This window comes from Elgaria multicarinata, chromosome 19 (assembly GCF_023053635.1).
Source record: "Elgaria multicarinata webbii isolate HBS135686 ecotype San Diego chromosome 19, rElgMul1.1.pri, whole genome shotgun sequence".
In the NCBI taxonomy this organism is placed as follows: domain Eukaryota; kingdom Metazoa; phylum Chordata; class Lepidosauria; order Squamata; family Anguidae; genus Elgaria; species Elgaria multicarinata.
The window spans coordinates 8908373-8928284 of NC_086189.1; the positions used below are offsets into that span (position 1 = coordinate 8908373).

At 47.1% G+C, this 19912-nt stretch overlaps 1 protein-coding gene across 1 annotated transcript in view; it reads left to right on the forward strand.

Annotated features, from left to right (window-relative positions):
- The first annotated feature begins 249 nt into the window (after positions 1-249).
- Positions 250-19912, forward strand: part of BRINP1 (BMP/retinoic acid inducible neural specific 1) — a 141971-nt gene continuing 122308 nt past the window's right edge. Inside the window, exon 1 of the mRNA XM_063144775.1 lies at positions 250-483. The gene's annotated coding sequence lies outside the window, so the exon portion shown is untranslated. The remainder of the gene's footprint in view (positions 484-19912) is intronic.

A 19912-nucleotide genomic window follows, 5' to 3' on the forward strand; every position in this document is an offset into this window, starting at 1 on the left:
GAGGGGATCCGTCCCGATCCCACATCATCATCAGAAATAAATAAATAAATAAACGAGGAGGAAGAAAGAGGACGAGGAGAAGGAAGGAGCAGGTTCGGAGACAGAGAGAGAGAGAGAGAGAGAGAGAGCGAGCAAAGGAAGCAAGGAAGGAAAAGACGAAGGGAAGAAGGAATAAATTAAACACCACCCGGATTCTGATTTTGCTCCTTTTTTAAAAAAATTGTTATTATTGTTTTGATTTTGGGGGGGTGCTTCTCTTCCTTCCCATGCCTGGAACCCGGTGCGTGGCGAAGGGTCTTCTGTCCGAGTATGAAAAGGACTGCTAGAGGTCCAGTCTCCCTACGCCTGCAGCGCCAGCACCAGCAGCAGCCGAGCGCCCAGTATGCACACTGGATCCAGAAGGGCTCGCTCAAGTCCCTCCGCCGGAGCCGTATGAGAAGCTCGGGCCGCTACCTCTCCGTCCAAGAGGAGCACTAACATCCGGTAAGATGGGGCAGCGGCTTCGTGGCTTCGGGCGCCGGGCGGCCCCCGGGCCGGGTTGTCCTCGTGGGCTCTCTCGCCTGTCTGTGGGTCCCTCCGGCAGAATGCCTGCCTGCCTGCCTGCCTATCATCCATCTATCTATCAATCAATCTATCTATCATCTACCTATCTCTATCTGCTATAAGGATTTCCCCCCCCCTCGCCGAATCCGATCTCGGGCCCCCTCCCACGCACCCCAAAACCATTCCACCCCATCCTTCCATCTCCTCAACCGATTTCATCTTGTGTCTCCTTTTCTGCTCCACTTCGGACATATTTAGCTCCCATCCACGTTGGCTTGCGGTCTCCTTCTCCCAGACACACACACTCACACTCTCTCTCTCACACACAGAGGATTCTCCTTAGTAAGCAAAGGGTTAAGGTGTGCGTATCCGTGTGTGTGTGTGTGTGTGTGTGTGTACTGCATGCATAATCACACACAAACTATGCGAGTCTGACTGCAACACAGATAAGGTCTCTGTGTGCGTTTGTGTGGATTCTCTGATGTATAATCAGACACAGACAGTGTGTGTTGTGATAGAGAGAGAGGATGCAGCACAACACAGAAACTATGTGTGTGTGTAAAAGTAATCAAGTCTATCTAGACCCAGTTCATGTGTGTGTGTGTGTGTGTGTGTTTGTATCACACACACCCACACACCCACACACACACCCCTTGTGGATTTAATTTGCTTGGCTTGCCACAATTGTGTTTCTTCGAGTTACGTCTTTTTAAAAAGTCATCCTTTGGGCAAGGAATGGGTGACTGGGTGGGACTAGTGTGCATGTTTGGTGGAGGGGTGTGTGTGTGTGTGTGTGTGTGTGTGTGTTGGAGGGGGGGTGGAGAGCGGTTTCATGCAGTGCAATCACGTACCAGGCTCTGCTTGAGCTAGTGCTTCCAAACTGCTCAGCAAGAGGGCTGCAGAGTCTCCCCACAAACTCCAACCCCATCCCACCCCCCCACCCCCCTCCGAGGTGATGTCTGTGCCAGGTTATATATCGATCAAGACAGAGTCTAATAGAGTCCTGGAGGATGCTGGGGGGGGGGAGGTGGGGGAGAGGGAGTCCCCAAGGAGATGGTGTCCTCTTCCCTTAATACACTGCCCTGTTTTGTTTGCAGATTGACAACCCATAGGCCTGTCACTTTAAATCCCAGGCTTTGTGGGTTACTTCTCTTTCCCACCACCCACCCACCCATCACCCCACATGGGGGATGGGAAGAACAGATAGGAATTGTCTTAGATAGAGAAAGAGAGAGTGAAATCTTTGCTCTCTATCTTCTACCAGAATGGAGGGGGGGGGAATCGAGGAAGATAGATAGGGGGGAGTTTCAGGATGGGAGGAGGGACATTAGGAGATGGAGGTGCAGTTAAACTTTATCCTGCTGGTCCTTTGAGTCGTTTTCTGGGGGGAGACAGAGGGCAGGGAGGGCTGGGTGCCATTGTTCCATGTCCGGTGGGTCCAGCAAAGCTGGAGTTGATGCAGAATATCGTTCTGTGGTCAGGGCACGGTTTGGGTAGACATATATATGGATGACAGGGGTGGAAGGGAATGAGGGTGTGTGGTTGTACATAGGGGAGGCAGGCTACTTCTCAGATGCAGGAGCCCTAGCGGGAAAAGCAGGGCTGTTGACAAACGCCAATGCATGGATTTGCCGCCCTGATTGGCAACTGGAGGGAGGCTGCCCTGTCCCATCCAGAAGGGGGGAGCTCTTCCATAACAGGAGTTCTGGGGAAGAGTTCCAGCAAAGGGGGTTGATGGGGCAAAGGAGGCAATTACTAAGGACTCCAGGGCATCTGAAGTAGACAGCGGGTAGATATACAAGTATCCCGTGGTTGGTAGTTCTGGATCTATATCACTCACTCACTCACACCAATGTCTCTCTCTCTCTCTCTCTCTCTCTCTCTCACACACACACACACACACACACACACACACCTCTCTCTCTCTAACTGACACACACACACCATGTCTGCCTCTCTCTTTCTCTCTCTCTCTCTCTTATATACACACATACCTCCCTAACTGACACACACACCTCTCTCAAATACCCACACCAACATCTCTTTCTCAGTCTCTAGCACACACACACACACAACATGTCTGCCTCTCTCTTTGCTAACACACACACATACACACAAACATACCAACATCTGTCTCTCTCTAACTGACACATACATCCCTCTCTCTCTCTCTCACACACACACACACACGCACACACACACCTACCTCATTCACATATACAGACATGCCACACACTCACAGAGCTTCACAAATACTTTCTGACATTTACCTAGCATTGTACTGCATCCCCGCCAAACACACACACACACACACACACACACACACAGAGTGTTATTCACAAGGTTCTCTGCTCTCTGCTTCACACTGCCTAAATTTGGTGCTTGTCTGTTTTTCGCAACACACAGTTGGTCACTTTCCCTCTGACAGATATGGACAACACAACATCAACCACAGCCTACTCTTGCAGGAACACACACACACACACTTATTTGTTTCATTCACACACATAGACCCCTTCACAGTTTATTTTCTGGTCACACAGACACAGTGGAATGTAGGCGCTTGGACGCTTACTGCAAGCACCTGGACTTCCTTGGCCATTCATGTACATGCTAAGGTTTTTGAGAGAGTTTCCACAGAGAAATCCTTCTCTCTCTCTCTCTCTCTCTCTCTCTCTCTCTCTCTCTCTCTCTCTCCCCCCCCCCACCCCCGCAGCTTGCTACACAGTCTCTCTATTTTTGTACCACTGTTTCTTGGGCACACACCCAGATGCACAAAGTTTGCCTCTGCTTTTTTCTCCACTTTCCACAAACATTATATATAAAAAAGATCTTTCTCCTTCCTCTCAACAAGCAACACACCAATTCCCCCTCTTATAATGGACACATATATTTTATTTCCTTTTCTCTCTCTCTCTCTCTCTCTCTCTCTGTGTGTGTCTCTCTCTCACACACACACATGAACTCCTCATACTTGCAGCCTTTATCATACACACATACGCACGCACACCCCTTGCACAGGGGCTTATTTTTGCACCCCCACACTCATGTGCTTTCCCCTCTCTGCTTTGACACAACTCCTCCGTCACAATGGGAGGCTGCACCCACACAAACCCAGAGAACCCCTTCCACAAACAAGATAGGCGTGTGCCCCCCACCCGCTTTCCCTTCATGCGAACGGTGCTTCAGTGGCACATGGGCCGTACACACACACACACACAGAGTTCCTGGGGAGAATATAATCTCCCGGTGGTGCGTCCCCTTCTCCCAGATTTGAACTGTCACATCATGCAAAGTCATTCACCCACATACACACACATCACTGCTAGGGGACTTCATGGTCAGTTCTGCTCTTCTTGTCTTTGCAAATCAAATCTGAAGAAGCCGGGCAGATTTGCTTTTTGCCTCTCTGTGCCTCTCGCCCCTAGCAGCCTGCCCTGTTTGGGATTTTCTTCCAGCTGTTGATCTGGGGGGTCCTGTGCTTCTGGAGCCCTTTACATTTACCACTCAGCAGAAAACGCTTTGCACGCGTTTCCCCCCCACCCCACCCCTTCCTTCTTTTGCTGCACTTTGCATGTCCTCAGGACTCAGCATTTCCTATGCTACAGACTGAAAGCAGGAGAAGAATCTGAGCTGCAGCAGCAGAGGGAAAGGACAAGGTGTCCGCCGGCTTCTTTTTCTGGAGTCGAGATAAATAGGGCTGGGACATGTGCCCTGGAAAATAGCTGGGGGCGTTTTGAGGTGGTGGGTGGGCGATCTTGCTCTGGTTTTGTGAGCATGGCGAGACACCGTTGGGATGTGTGCGGAAGTGTGTCGCATGTGAGAGAGCTGTGCGTCTTTGGAAATGCGCTTGTGTGAGTCGGCGTCTGCAACAAGAGTGTGTCTACCGGTTTGTGTGTTTCGGGTTCACAGGGCATGGCGTCCCCATCTTTATTTTAGCTGGTTCCTCAAAGAGTGTATGTGTGTCCCGAATGAGAGGATGGGGGGGAGAAACAAAGCTTTCTGCATGAGGAGAAGACCAGTGTAGAAACGTGTGCATGAGTAAAGAGGTACCCATTTGAAGTGTAAACGTGAGGGCAATGGTGGTTGTGCAAGAAGATCAGCTTATATGTCATGTGTGGGTGTGCATATATGTGCTCTCTGTGTGGCATGTGCTCTCTCGCTCCACGTTTGCATAATGAGGAAGTCCTCTTTTTTTAAGGGCAAAGTCTAGGGAAAGAGGGTGAGATGGAGTACATCTTGTATATATAATATCGCTGTGTGTTTGTTTGGGTGTGTTAATACCAATACTTAATGAGTTGATACATGAGTGATACAGTGTGTGTGTTCATGACCAGAACGATGGGTGTGTTTGCAACAGGAATTCCTGGGATGGTGCTGTCTGGTTAGTCTTGTTCAATACTCACTTGTGGGGACACAGTAGAACCCATTTAAGATGCTCTCCCCTCTTATCTTCCAGTGCCCAGCAGGGAGACTGCATTAAGCCCTCAAGGCAGGAATTCAACAGGGCTAGACAACTGCCCTGTTGAAATGTCTTATTTCAACCTGGGAAATGGCCCACCCTGTTGACATCTCTTATTTCTGAGCAATAGCTGCAGGGAGAGGAAAAATGGTCTCCAAAGAGAAAGTAGCTTACCATGGTCTTCCTTTGCATTGACTCTGCCATATTGTCTCGCTACACATCCCACTCCATCCATCCCCTTCCTGAGCTCTTCCATATGGACTGTCATGGAAGCATTTCTGGAACGGGCTAAAACAAAGTCAAGTTCTTGCTTTGGATGAAAGCAGAACATGTCTGCAAATAGTTATGGCTGTCACCCAGGGCTGAGCTGAGATGCAGGAGAAATTAAATGTTCCATTCTGAAGAATTACAGACCCACCCATGCCTGTGGGTGGGAAAAAGTCCTACGTATATGTGCCTGCAAGCACATATGTCTAGATATTGTTTTGTTTTTCCTCCATCATCTCGAAATCCGTACCACTTGCGGTGTGGATTTTTTAGATCCATTGGCTGATGTGCAACACAAAATGGAGGGTGGGGAAAATAATATTCGAGTGTGAACGAAAGATCTTAACGTTTCTTGGTAAACCGAGAGCAAGGATAGGGCCAGGGAGGTTAGCTTGGAAATTGTGGTGCATAGAGAAATAGCATGATCAAGAACCAGTTTTTTTGACATGAAAGGAGCTTTCAGGCCTTAGTTATGTGCAACAGGTTGCCATATAGGTGCATGGCATGCATATCGGTGTTTGAGGAAATGTCTATGCACCTTCCGGACGATGTGGTCCAAACAGCCCTGATCAGGTCTCCTTCTTTAAAGCTGAGCTTACCCTAAGAAGACACGGTGTCTCCCAGAAGGGGGAGCTCCGACTCTATTACTAGGGTCCGGAGAAAGATTTGCCAATGCCAGCTGCACGCCAAAGCGATTCAAATTCCCATTTGGTTTAGAACTGACAACATTTTGTTTTTAAAAGCGCAGAGTAGGCCCGGTTGGGTAGCAGCAATGACTTTTACGAAACCTCCCTTCTCTCGCAGGAAGGCGAGGGAGATGGTGCCTGCCTGTGTGAGAAAATCGACAGCTATTGGCAGAGGATATATACTAGCCAGTTGTACATAATTATTTCAGGGTGAGGGTCTACAGGCAGCATCTTTCTTTCCCTTGGAACACAGATTTCACATAAGAAGAGCCGTTCTGGATTGGGATGAAGTTCCATCTTTATCCCAATCAAAATTGGCCAGCCAAATATTTCTGGATGTCCAAAAACAGGCCATGAAGGAAACAGCCTTCTCCTACTGCCTCCAAACCTGGATGGCTATTACCCATGGTGGCAATTGGCAATGATGGCTGCTAGCCATCAATAGACTTCTTCTCCATGGGAGAATGGGGGTCTGTCTCCGCTTTTAAAAGTGTCTAAGCCTGTAGCCATTATCATGACTTCTGGGAGGTTGTTCCATTGGTGAACCATTTGGAAGTGGACGCAACCAGAGGGAACTGAACTGGGCTTCTTACCCAAACAGCTTAAGGGAATTTATTAAAGATTCCCCCCGCCCCAGAAGGGTGATATATTAAATACAGGCTTCTGCCATGATGGATCAGACCAAGGGTCCATCTAGTCCAGGACTCTGTTCACACAGTGACCAACCAGGGACCAACAAAGCAGTACTTGGTGCAACAGCACCCTCCCACCCATGTTCCCCAGCAACTGGTACACACAGGCTTAGTGCCTCAGATACTGGAGATAGCACATAATTATTTATTATTTATTTTTATTTATTTATATAGCACCATCAGGGCTAGTAGTAGCCCTTGATAGCCTTCTCCTCCAGGAATTTATTCAACCCCCTTTGAATGCCATCCAAATTGGTGGCCATCACTACATCTTGTGGTAGTAAATTCCATAATTTAACCATGCACTTTGTGAAGAAGTCCTTCCTTTGACCTGTCCTGAATCTCCCACCAATCAGCTTTGTGGGATTACCCTGGGTTCTAGTATTTTGAGAGAGGGAGAAAAATCTCTCCCTAGCCACATTCCGGATCGATTACTCTACAACAGCTCTTCTGTTTACTGCTTCTGAAGGATCTGATAGAAATGATGACTGGGGATAGGCCTCCTTGCTTCGTTTGCCCATCTATCCACCTTCCCACCTGGGATGGATCGCTCACCCTCTTCTGGAGCAAGATTGGGAATGCAGCTAGCAAGAATGGAGGACAGCTTTCCTCCCCTTGTAACTGCAAGCTGAATTGGGCTGACCTGGTGCAAAGAAGGATAGGGCTGCTATAACGTTCATATTTAAGAGGGGATACTGACAACTTCGTATGTGAGACACTGATAAAACCCTGCACCTGACACAATCCCCTGTCTTCCACAACTTTTAACAGCATAGGACCCCAACCTGGGGCTGTCCAAACGCATTGGACTATGATGGGAACTGCAATTGAGGACATCTCCAGGGTCACCAGGTTTTGGAAGGCTGGAATAGGACAACTTTCCCCATTGGTCACTGACCTATATATCAGATACAGCATCTATATTCCGAGCTCTAATGTTGCCTTTGAAGGCTGACTTGTTAACATTTAATTTATTTTATTTATTTATTAAATTTATATACGGCCCCACAGCCGAAGCTCTCTGGGCGGTTTACGAAAGTTAAAAACAGTGAACATTAAAAAGTATACAAAATTTTAAACCATCAAAAATATCAAAACAACAGTATCAATTTAACAACAACGTATATAATGAACACAAGGGCCACAGTTCAGTGCTTAGTTAGATGTTACTTTTCCCAACTTTTGTCCCTGCGAGTTGCTGGATTTGCCATTCTTCAATATTCGGCTGCCCCCTCTCAACCCTGGGCCATCGCTAGACCTAAGGTTTATTCCTGGATCATCCAGGGGTCAAACCTGTTCATCTAAGTGACACACAGGGGATCCAGTGCTCAGGCAGGGGCGAACCCTGGATGATCCCAGGATAAACCTTAGGTCTAGCTATGGCCCTGGTTTCCAGAAATTGGATCTCTGAGCTGAGATGGGATGCATCTTGTCTCTGGTGTGTATCCATTCCAATGCATGTGCAAAACACTAAGACACCATGTGGTGCACAGCCTGTCGTTACACATGCTATAGGTTAATGATGGCTTTCCAGGAGATTGTCAGCCCAAAGAATGCATGCTTACTTGGCTTTCAAACTGGATGGAAGAGAGGCTCAAGTTACAGGAAGCCAGATTTCAACTGGACATCAGGAAAAACTTCCTGACTGTTAGATCAGTACAACAACGGAACCAAGTTCCTAGGGAGATTGTGGGCTCTCCCACACTAGAAGCATTGACAACCATCTGTCAGGGATGCTTTAAGATGGATTCCTGCATTGAGCAGGGGGTTGGACTCGATGGCCTTGTAGGCCCCTTCCAACTCTGCTATTCTATGATTCTACGATTCTGTGATTCTAAGAAGCTGTTGCAATTTACGTAACTATAACACCATGCAGGTGATGGAGTAGAAGCCTCGGTGATACCCAACTCAGCTCCTCACCTGAGTCCCTTTCCCATGCAGAGAGTTCCATGCCTCTAAAGACTCTTTATGACATGGGAGGGCCCCACACCCACTTGACATCATCACCTTCATCTTCATCAATTGCTGACCTCTAGACTCTACAAATTTGTCTAATCTCCTTTTAAAGCCATCAGGGCTAGTATTTATTTATTTATCTATTACATTTATATCCCACCTTTATTTCCTCCAAGGAACCCAAGGTGGCATACATAACCCTCCTCCTCTCCATTTTATCCTCACAACAACAACCCTGTGAGGTAGGTTGGGCTGAGAGTTCGTGACTGGCCCAAAGTCACCCAGTGGGTTTCCATGGCCAAGTGGGGACTAGAACCTGGATCTCCCAACTCCCAGTCCAACACCTTAGCCACTACATCACACTGGCTCTCACTAATAGCTAGCCATCATGACTTCTTGTGATGATCCTTCGGTCGCACATTATTTCTTAGAATCATATAGGCGGAGAGGGACTTATAGGACATCTTGTCAAGCTCCTGTTTGATCCTGGAAATGCAGAGCTAGAGCAACTCCGACAGGTAGCTGTCCAGCAATTTCTTGAAGACCACCATTGATTTCCAGTGTTGAACTGCTCTTACTGTGGAGATGTTTCTCCTAATGTTTAACTGAAATCCATACTCCCATAACTTCAAGCCCATTAGGTGTAATCTGGCCTGCTGTCATTCTCTGTCCTTTTCTGTACGACAGCCCTTCAGGTATTTGAAGAAGACTATCACATCCACTCGGAGGTCCTCTCTTCCCTAAGTAAACATACCTAGTCCCTTCAACGTTTTCCCGTATCACTGGCCTCATCTGGACGCATTCCAATTTGCCTGTATCCTTCTTAAAGTGCATCATTCAGCACTGGGCACAGATGTTCTCTTAGAAATTGTCCAGAGGTATTTAAGAAAAATGTAGAGAAAGGTACACTTAATAGAACATTAAGGAATGCTATTTTGTTCATTGAGGTTGAACTAAGCCTTCCTGTCGTACTTAGATGGTTCTGGTTTAGGAGTTTTGCCGGCCCAACCTGTAATAATGACCTTGAATTGTATCATCCCACACCTTGTACAGGAACCCTAGATTGCTTCAGGATAGTGCTTACGCCACATTCAGTGTGCAAACATGTGATCTGTATTAAGGCAATAGACTGAATGTCTTGGGTTACATTGTTGCTAATGTTGCTGTTTACTTGAAGTTTCTTTTAAAGCAACTCTTCCGGCCCAGGCCCTCACAAAGCAGGGTACAAGGAAGAGCAGAGACAGATAGACACAACAGACACAGTAGTAAATCTACAGAATAATTGGCAGAGATGCTTTGACCCCACGAACAAATTATGAATTGAATTGAAGGCCGCTTTAGAAAGAGATGTCTCTCTACCGCTCCCCTAAACGTTTTCACAAAAGGGACTTCCACAGTGTTGGGGCCACTGAAGGGAAGTCCCTGTCTCTTGGGCATGCCACCCTAACAGGTCTTAACAGTGAGCACTCAAGAAAACCAACAGTGTCGATCTTTCCTGTACAGGCAGGAGAAAACAGGGGAAGGCAATCTTTCAAAGGTCCTGAAGCGTGTTAGGGCTTTACAAGTGAAGACCAGCCCACAACCATTGTCCAAGACAATGGTAGCATTTCCCAATCTGGTGGCCTCCAGATGATTTATTTATTTATTTCATAGAATCATAGAATAGCAGAGTTGGAAGGTGCCTACAAGGCCATCGAGTCCAACCCCCTGCTCAATGCAGGAATCCACCCTTAAGCATCCCTGACAGAGGGTTGTCCAGCTGCCTCTTGAAGGCCTCTAGTGTGGGAGAGCCCACAACCTCCCTAGGTAACTGATTCCATTGTCGTACTGCTCTAACATTCAGGAAGTTTTTCCTGATGTCCAGCTGAAATCTGGCTTCCTTTAACTTAAGCCTGTTATTCCGTGTCCTGCACTCTGGGAGGATCGAGAAGAGATCCTGGCCCTCCTCTGTGTGACGACCTTTAAGTGTTTGAAGAGTGCTACCATGTCTCCCCTCAATCTTCTAAAAATTTCATTTTTATACCGTCCAATAGTCGAAGCTCTCTGGGCGGTTCACACATTTCTTTTTTTTAAAAATACACACATTCAAAATATAAAACAAACAGTATAAAAACATGATATAAAATTAGGGTGACCATATTTGGGAAACCAAAAAAGAGGACACCTAGTGTGTGTGTGGGGAAGCAGCTTTCTGAGTCCTGCAGAAAGTACGTTATTCCCCCGCCACCTTAAAGAACCCGATTGGAGTGGAGGAGGGGAAAGGATTTCATTCTGCACCCCCACCATCCACTCCAATGGGGGCCTTTTCTATAATGTCGACGAATGACCCACTTTCCCCTTTAAGACCTCAATTGGAGCTCGGGATGGGGGAATGATGTGCCTCAAGAAAGCATGTCATTCCCTCCTGCCATGCTAATGGCAGCCTTAAAGAGGAAGGTGTGTCATTCCAGGACATTATTGAAAATTATAGAAAATCCCCCCTGACACCATAGAAAGACCAAAAACCAGGGGAAATCCGGGGAAATCCTGACAGTTGGTCACCCTAATAAAATACAATATAAAAATACAATCAAGATTTAGACTACAAATCCCATCAGCCCTTAATGTTCTAGACACTGCTTTCTGGAGCGTCTAGAAATTATTTAATTCCCCTTAAGGCTCTGATTGGAGCAGTGGGGCAGGCCGCAGGAAAGCACACTTCCCCCTCCTCTGCTCCTAATGGGGGCCTTTAAGGGTGCGCACACCCTAATGAGATGCACTGTGCACACCTATGGGGCTAATTGATCTGTATGCCGCCCTGAGACCTTAATGGTATGGGGCGGGATGCAAATGTTTTTAAATAAATAATCTAGCTTAGAGGATAGCTGCTAGCCTTCACAGTTGCTTCAGGTGTGAAGAGGTGCCTTCTACTGAATAAAGACTGTGCGGATTGCACAGCAAAACAGGGAGGATGGTGTACCTGTGTTTAGACGTGTGTGCTCATGCTTTTCAGTGGTTACAGAGAGGTTCTGGAGATTTGAATTCAACATACCTCTTCCCTGATTTTTCCCCTCCCTCACCATATGAACAGCTGTATTGTGTAATAATAATAATAATAATAATAATAATAATAATAATAATAATAATAATAATAATAATAATAATCTCATTCATATCTCTATTGCTTTTCAACCCAGTGCTGAAATTAAGGTGTGCATGGAGGGGGATCATGCACGGTCCCCACCCCTGACTCCCAGTAGATTTTGTGAAATCCTGCCTCCTACTAGCCTTCTAAAAAATGTAGCTTTGGGCACATCATGAAAGGTAATGAAGTTATAGGGGGGTGCTGAAGCCTCCCCCTGTAATTAAAGCACTGATGAAACATTCTCAGTGTAGCAAATGATTGCAGCTGAAAGACATTAAGGCTGTGTGTGTTGAACATCTGGAGCTTTGATCCTGGTTCTAAATTTAATGTAATGTCTGGGGACCCCTCCCCAGCTGGCAACGACCAGCGGTTTCACAGGTGCACATGCAGGGATTCTTAATAGGCTGTTGTGTGCACGCTGCCTGCCTGCCACCGTGTGCAAAGATCGGTGGAGTGGTCTTTCATTCAGTCCTGGCATTAGTTAAACAATTAGAGCATCCTTTACAAATGAGGGACACATTGAAGATGTGTACAAAAAAATATTTGTGGAGGAAAAAAAACCAGGACACTAAATAGCTCGGGGGAGGGGGGGAGAGACACCAAACAGCCCATTTGAAGTTTCAGCGGCCACAGGGGACAAAGCAAACAAATCCAAATAGCAGGTTGGAGGGGGAAGATAGAGATGGGTGAACTCACCTGCGTCCGATTCGTTGGATGCTTGCCCCAGAGCCGCCACCACCTGCTCCTGCTCATCAGGCTGTGCAACCTTCTTTTCAGACTCAGTGAGGCCCAACAGCTGCCATTTAAGCAACGGGGAAATGCACAATTTCTAGAGTCTCCATTGCTGCATACGATGGAAGCTCCGGACATTGCGCAATTCCCCCATTGCACAAATGGGACCTTTATGGACGCCATTTAAGCAACAGGGGAAATGCATAATTTCTGGAGCCTCCATTGCTGCATACAGTGGAAGCTCCGGACATTGCGCATTTCCCCCATTGCGTAAACGGGACCTTTACAGCTGCCATTTAAGCAACAGGGGAAATGCATAATTTCTGGAGCCTCCATTGCTGCATATGATGGAAGCTCCGGACATTGATCATTTCCCCTATTGTGTAAATGGGGCTTTTACAGCTGCCATTTAAGCAACAGGGGAAATGCGTAATTTCCGGAGCCTCCATTGCTGCATACAATGAAGCTCCGGACATTGCGCATTTCCCCCATTGCGCAAATGGGACCTTTACGGCCGCCATTTAAGCAACACGGGAAATGCGTAATTTGCAGAGCAAAGCTAGATGGCTGCTCAATGCTCATCGGGCCTCGTGGGCGCTTGGAGTGTAGCATTGTGAATGCACTGCAGGCGCCTGACTGGGTCTGGGGGAGGGATGCACGGTGAGTACATCTGACTTCTGGACTCAGTCAGACACTCATGTCATCCCTAACTGGAGAGGAGGACACGACTCAATGACTAGAAAAGTGAACAAGCACACTAAAAATTGGAACATTTTGTTGCGGGTCCACTTATTTCATTTCATTTCCAAACTCAAAATGCTGCAGATGCTTGAGGCATTCTAAGACTTGGGATAGGTCTTTTCTGTGGTGACACCTACAACCTTTCTAGGAAACACCTTCCCCATAAATATTAATTTGGCACTGCCTTGTTCGTCTTTTTTTTTTTAGCACCAACTGAAAACTGTTTTTTTCTCCTGATTGTTTCATAGATGATTGCTTTGCTGCCAGTTGTCTCTCACTGTTGCCTTAATGAACCACGGTGGCTTTTATGTTGCTTCCCCCCACCCCCAAGAAAGTGAGGCCTCTAAAGTTTCTAGCTTGCAGAGGTATTTACTAGTCCACAAAGAGGCTAATAGCATGGAAACAGAAACGACAGATCCCTTCTTAGTGGATGAGTAAAAAATAAATAAAGAGATCCTTCTACCAAGTGGATTAGGAATGGAACCATCTGAACCTGTTCTATCAGCTTGTTTGGTTTCTATGCTAGCCAAGGAAGGTGGGGGAGATGATTGTCAGGCTTTAGGGCTGTGCACCCCCACCCCGACTCGCCTCAGAGGCTGATTTGGGAGCTTCGAATCAGCCCCAATTTGGCTTGGGGTACTTCAAGTCCAGGCCAAACCACCTCAGATTTGTGTCAGCCCTTGAAGGTTCCCAGGCGTGAGGCCAACCAGGAGTCCATGGGGCTCCCTTCTCCCCACCCACTCCCAGAACCGCTGACCCCCAGTGCCCACGGGACTTACCTTAGCCATGAATCCCTGATTAGACCTGCCATTTTAAACAAAGATGGGTGCTCTTTGATTTTCGTAGATCTATGATCACAAATGGTTCTTTATGGCTGCCATAGTTTGCGACTGTAGATCCAGGAAAACTGCAGATCCTCCATCTTCATTTAAAATGGCGGTTCTAATCAAAGACACATGGCTAATCGAAGACACGCCTCCCTCCCCCCCCCCCAGAACTGCTGCCACAACCTGTAGTATTGTATTATTATTATTATTATTATTATTATTATTATTATTATTATTATTATTATTTTGTTACATGTTTGCATTAGAAATACAAGAAGAGCGTATGATACAGAATGCTGGACCAAAGGCTCATGTGGTCCATTCTGTATCATACATTGGCCAACCAGATTCTTCTGGTGAGTCCACAATGAAGGAAGGAGGTCAACAAATCCCCCTCCCCAAAACTCATGGCCTATCTCCATTTAGCTACCATAACAATTGATAGACCAAACCCATTAGAAGGATGCTAGTGCTACTTGTACTGACCACATGGGCAATCCTGCCCAATTAGGAATCACTAGGAAAGGACCACAGCTGAAGGGTGGGCAAATCCTTTATCTACAGACTCATCTCCACCAGAAAGAACCAGGGAGGGGGCGTGGGAAAAGACTCCTTCCTGAGGAGTTAGGTCAGGTGATACTGGGCGAGACACATTCATATGAGGTGGCTTCCTATGCAGAAGAACAAAAGATCAAAGCTTGTCCAATGAGGTTGATCGTAGACATTTGAGAGAGAAATCCTAGCAGAATTGCACATGATCATCACGTCTGCATGTCCTGTAATGAACTTCCAGCTTTCCTTCTCAACCCTCTTGAGATGATTTCCTGATTGTTCTTCCCCCACTTGGCTTGATTGGTTTTGTCTTACTTTCAATGATTGGTTTCCGGGCAAATGAGAGTGCGGCTTATCCCATGACCTTAACATTCATCTTTCTGAATTTTTTTTGGCGGGGGGAGGGGAGAAAGTGTCCAGCAAGTGTCTAGCCCATGTATATCAAGAAAAGCCCGTTCACAGCTCACTTACTCCAAATGTTTGGTTACTGGATCATATCAGCTATTGAAATATCGGCTGTAGTGCAATTTTCTGCATAAGGGATGCCAAGTGGCATGAATTGTGCCACTCCGGGGAGTGCACGAGAGTTTGCTGAAGAAATGACTGCAGATTCCTGCATTTCTGGTTAACCGTTTGATGGTGAATTCACACATGCTAAATGCCAGACTAAAGCAGTCAGAGGCTTGGAGGGTTCTAGTCTCTCCCCCTATGTCAACTGCTCAAAGCAGGAATTTCAGAACTAGAGTATCCCCACCCTCTGTCCAGCCTCTACTTGAAGACTTCCAGTAAGAAATGGCCAGCCTTCCTCCAGGTCATTGGCCACGTTGTTGAGCTGCTCTTACCAACAAAATGTTTCTCATAGAATCATAGAATAGTAGAGTTGGAAGGGGCTTAAAAGGCCATCGAGTCCCACCTCCTTGCTGAATGCCGGAATCCACCCTAAAGCATCCCTGACAGATGGTTGTCCAGCTGCCTCTTGAAGGCCTCTAGGGTGGGAGAGCCCACAACCTCCCTAGGTGACTGGTTCCATAGTCATACTGCTCTAACACTCAGGACATTTCTCCTGATGTCCAGCCGGAATCTGCCTCCTGTAACTTGAGGCCATTATTCCATGTCCTGCACTCTGGGAGGATCGAGAAGAGATCCTGGCCCTCCTTTGTGTGACAACGTTTTAAGTGTTTGAAGAGTGCTATCTTGTCTCTCCTCAATCTTCTCTTCTCCAGGCTAAACATGCCCAGTTCTTTCAGTCTCTCTTCATAGGGCTTTGTTTCCAGACCCTAATGTCCAACCAAAATCTACCCTCCCCTAACTTATGCACATTAGATCTAATCTTGCTCTCTGAGAAAACAAAGAACAGCTCAAACCCCTCTTCTGTGGGACAACCCCTCAGGAATTTAAAGAGCTCTATTTTGCATTTATTTATTTATTTATTTATTTATTTATTTATTTATTTACCACTGCATCTATATCCCACCATTTCCCTTCTTCCAAGCAACCTACGGTGTCTCACATGGTTCTCTTCCTTTTTATCCTATCCTCACAAAAACCTTGTGAGGTAGATTAGGCTGAGAATCGGTGGCCTGCCCAAAGTCACCCAATGACTTCATGTCCAACCTGGACTTGAAGTTCTCCAGATGTTTTTGCTCACCCCCAGGGGAGCATATGGAATACAGCTCAGCCAGGGATTCAAGCATTTCACTTGTATGGCATTATATGTTCCATCTGGACTAAAATCAGAGCTGCAGCTATGATATTCAGTATTTTGAACCAATCCTATTGGGGTTATTTTTACTTATTTATTTTTTCATGGATGCCACATTCCACCCATGCAATTGAGGAGATCCTCTCCTCTTGTGTAGCCTGACTGTAAAGGCCAAAATGGACATTATTTCAGATCTGTACACAGCAGTTGTATCTTCCCACCTTCATTTTTACTCTAGAGCAGGTGTAGGGAGCATGACCCAGATCTTAAAAGCTGCCCCCATCCCCCTCACACACACTAGCATCCTGATCCAGATTGGGCGGCCGTGCCTACCCTCGAGTAACAAAGAGGATACATTTGATAGATAAAGTAATGTGTGATTTGGCCTTGAGTAGCATGCAACGGCATGGCGTTGGTTATTGGATGCATTTAAAAAGAATAGAAAATGATCCTGTGTGTGTGTGTGTGTGTGTGTGTGTGTGTGTGTTCGTGTGTGTTCTAATTACATTATACTAATACACCATTGTGTTGCTCTACAGACACATATTAGATAAGTTTTCAAAAACATGATAGGAGCAATAGTATGGGTTATTTAGCCTGGAGAGAGGGAATGCGTGTTCTCTCCAGGCTAAATAACCCATACTATTGCTCCTATCATGTTCTTTAATATATATGGAATTGTGATGAGAGAGCAGGAATTCTTTGAGGGCAGGATGGAAGGAAGCCAAGTACATTTCAAAATGGAACACCAAGCTGCCTTTTGAAGAGAAGCCACGAGGAAGAAATGGGTGTCTCGTGTAGCAGCCAAATTCCCAGCCGTGGGAGGTCATCAAAACACCAGGAGAGTGAAGCCCATAAACTCTCGGTGACTTGATGTCAGTTAATTCCACTCGGCAGTCTGTAATTAAGGAGAATGGTTTTTGAGTCTTCTGCCGGAGAAAGTAGGAAGATCCCTTTCTGGGCCCAACTGGGACCCAGTTGCTGATAGAAGGACATTTTGCTCCTCCTCCTTCTTCAGGCACTGACTGGAGACATGGAAATGGAAGTTTGCAATGTTAGCTAGAATACGCACATCTGAACATAAGAACATAAGAAGAGCCCTGCTGGATCAGACCAATGTTCCATCTAGTCCAGCACTCTGTTCACACAGTGGCCAAGCAGCTGCCCCAAAAGGAAGCTCACAAGCAGGACATGATGCAACAGCACCCTACCACCCATATTCCCCAGCAACTGGTGCACACAGGCTTACCGCTTCGAATACTGGAGCTAGCACACAACCATCAGGGCTAGTAGCCCTTGATAGCCTTCTCCTCCAGCAATTGATCCAACCGCCTTTTAAAGCCATCCAAATGGGTGGCCCTCACTACATCTTGTGGTAGTAAGTCCCATAATTTAACTATGTGCTGTGTGAAGAAGTCCTTCCTTTTATTTGTCCTGGATCTCCCACCAATCAGTTTCATGGGATGACCCCCTTGGGTTCTAGTATTTTGAGAGAGGGAGAAAAATGTCTCCCTGTCCACATTCTCCACAACCTGCATAATTTGGTACAGCTCTATCATGTCTCCCCTTAGCCTCTGGGCCCTGCTTCCCCCATAATGGATAGAGATGTAGATGCCCCCAGCCCATTTCCATAGGTGTAAATTGCCCCTGAAGCAGCAGGTAGATAGGGCCGGAAAGTACCATTGCCAGGGCAACAGGGGTGGTGCATGAGTTGTCTCCCTGTGTGTGTTTTCAGCTCAGGAGTGCTTTGTCATGGGTAGCACACTCACTCCTGCTTACAGCAATGCTCCAAAGTAGCTTGTTCTTATTGCCAATTTATCAAGAGGGAAGAGCAAGCACCATGCCCACGTCCATGCAAAGCGCCTGTGGCAGAGACGGACCAGAAACCCAAGTTTCCTAGGTCTGAGCTGACTTCTGGAGCTGCACAGGATTTTTACTCACTATGAGAAGTCTGCGTTGGATGAAGGCCGAGCGCCCATTCATGCAGGCACACGTGTCTCTAGTTGGCAGTTGAATTGCCCCGGGAAGAAATTCCACGTCGCCTGATGTCAGCTCAGAATAAGTTTCAGGGGAAACTATCCATAGATCTCTCTGAGGATCACGTAATAATTTGTTATGAACTGTGTATCCTTGCCCTAGTTTTTAAGCACGCGGCTAAATTAGCCATGGCATCTTTGTTCTTTCAAGTGTCTGCTATGCAAATAGATGTGGAAGGACTACAGCTGAGTCCGGAGCACCTGTGTTGTGTGCAGAAGGCCCGAGGTTCACTGCTTGGCATCAGGGAGGAAGTGAAGGGAACACCCTTCTCATCATGAGAACCTGGGAAGGCCGCTGCCAATCAGACCAGACCAGTGAAGGCTGGTGGGTCTGACTTAGGTGGGGCTCTGATTCCGTTTTCAGTTTCAGTCAGAATGAGCCAGAACGCCAAAGGAGCTATTGAAGGTGCTGAACATATTTTTTGCGGGTGGGGTTCATCACCTTGGATAGCTCCTTTAGAGCTCTAGCTGACTTTGACTGAAACCCAGAATGGAATCACAGCCTCACTGAAATTGGAGCCACCAGCCTCCACTGGACCACACAATACAGTGGGTCCCCCCCCCCTCAGGGCTGGTGCCAGACTATTTTGTGCCCTAGGCAGGTGAGCTTCTTTCACCCATCCCCACCCCCACCCCAGCGTACCTGGGTGCGGGATGCCAACCCAGCTGAAGCAAAGCCAGATCGGTGGGGTGGGGTGGGTGGGCATGGCTTCACTTCGACTGGATGGGCGCCCAGCTGAAGCGAAGCCAGCACACTGGCGGGGCGGCGGCTTCGGAACGGCGCACCTGGCCAGAAGACGCTCTGGGAGAGCGACTTCCGGGCGCACCATTCCAAAGCCGCCCGCCCCAGCGTCCTGGCTTTGCTTCAGCTGGGCGCCCACCCAGCTGAAGCAAAGCGAGGACGCTGGAGTGGGGGTCAGGCATGGCTTCACTTCGGCTGGGTGTGCGGGCGGCTTCGGAACGGCGTGCCTGGAAGCTGCCCTCTCAGAGCCACTGTGGGAGAGCAGCTTCCGGGTGCAGCATTTGGTGCCCCCCTTTCCTTGGCACTCTAGGCGGCCGCCTGAGTGGCCTCTATGGTAGCACCGGCCCTGCCCTCCCTTTTAGATTTGGGGTAGCCCTTCCTGATTGTGGGGAGTCAAACTCCCATCATATGCAATGACCAAGAATTCTGAGAGTTGAAATGCAAAACTTCTGGAGGGCACCAGGTTGCAAATCCCTCCTTTTCTGATGGATCATTGGTATGACAGTACGAAGTGCCCATAAAGCTGGTTAGAGAGGTCACATTTTCGATCACATAGGTGTGAGGGTGAGAAGACTGCCTTTGGTTATGTTCCCATGCTCCATCACTGTAGGTAATATTTGTTCAACCCAACTCATTTCCGTAACGTAATGAATATTTAGTGTATTCAGAGTTTGTTCCACGGTGGGTAGAGATTTATTTTCATGTAGTTGCTGAATTAGCAGCTAGGACTGGGGAAGAATCTATATTTGGAATGTGCCATTTTCTCACCAGTAGTAATTCTCTTTATAAAATTTCAACACTTTCTGTCATTGCTGTTCAAATATTTCACATGGCATCCGTTTGACACTTG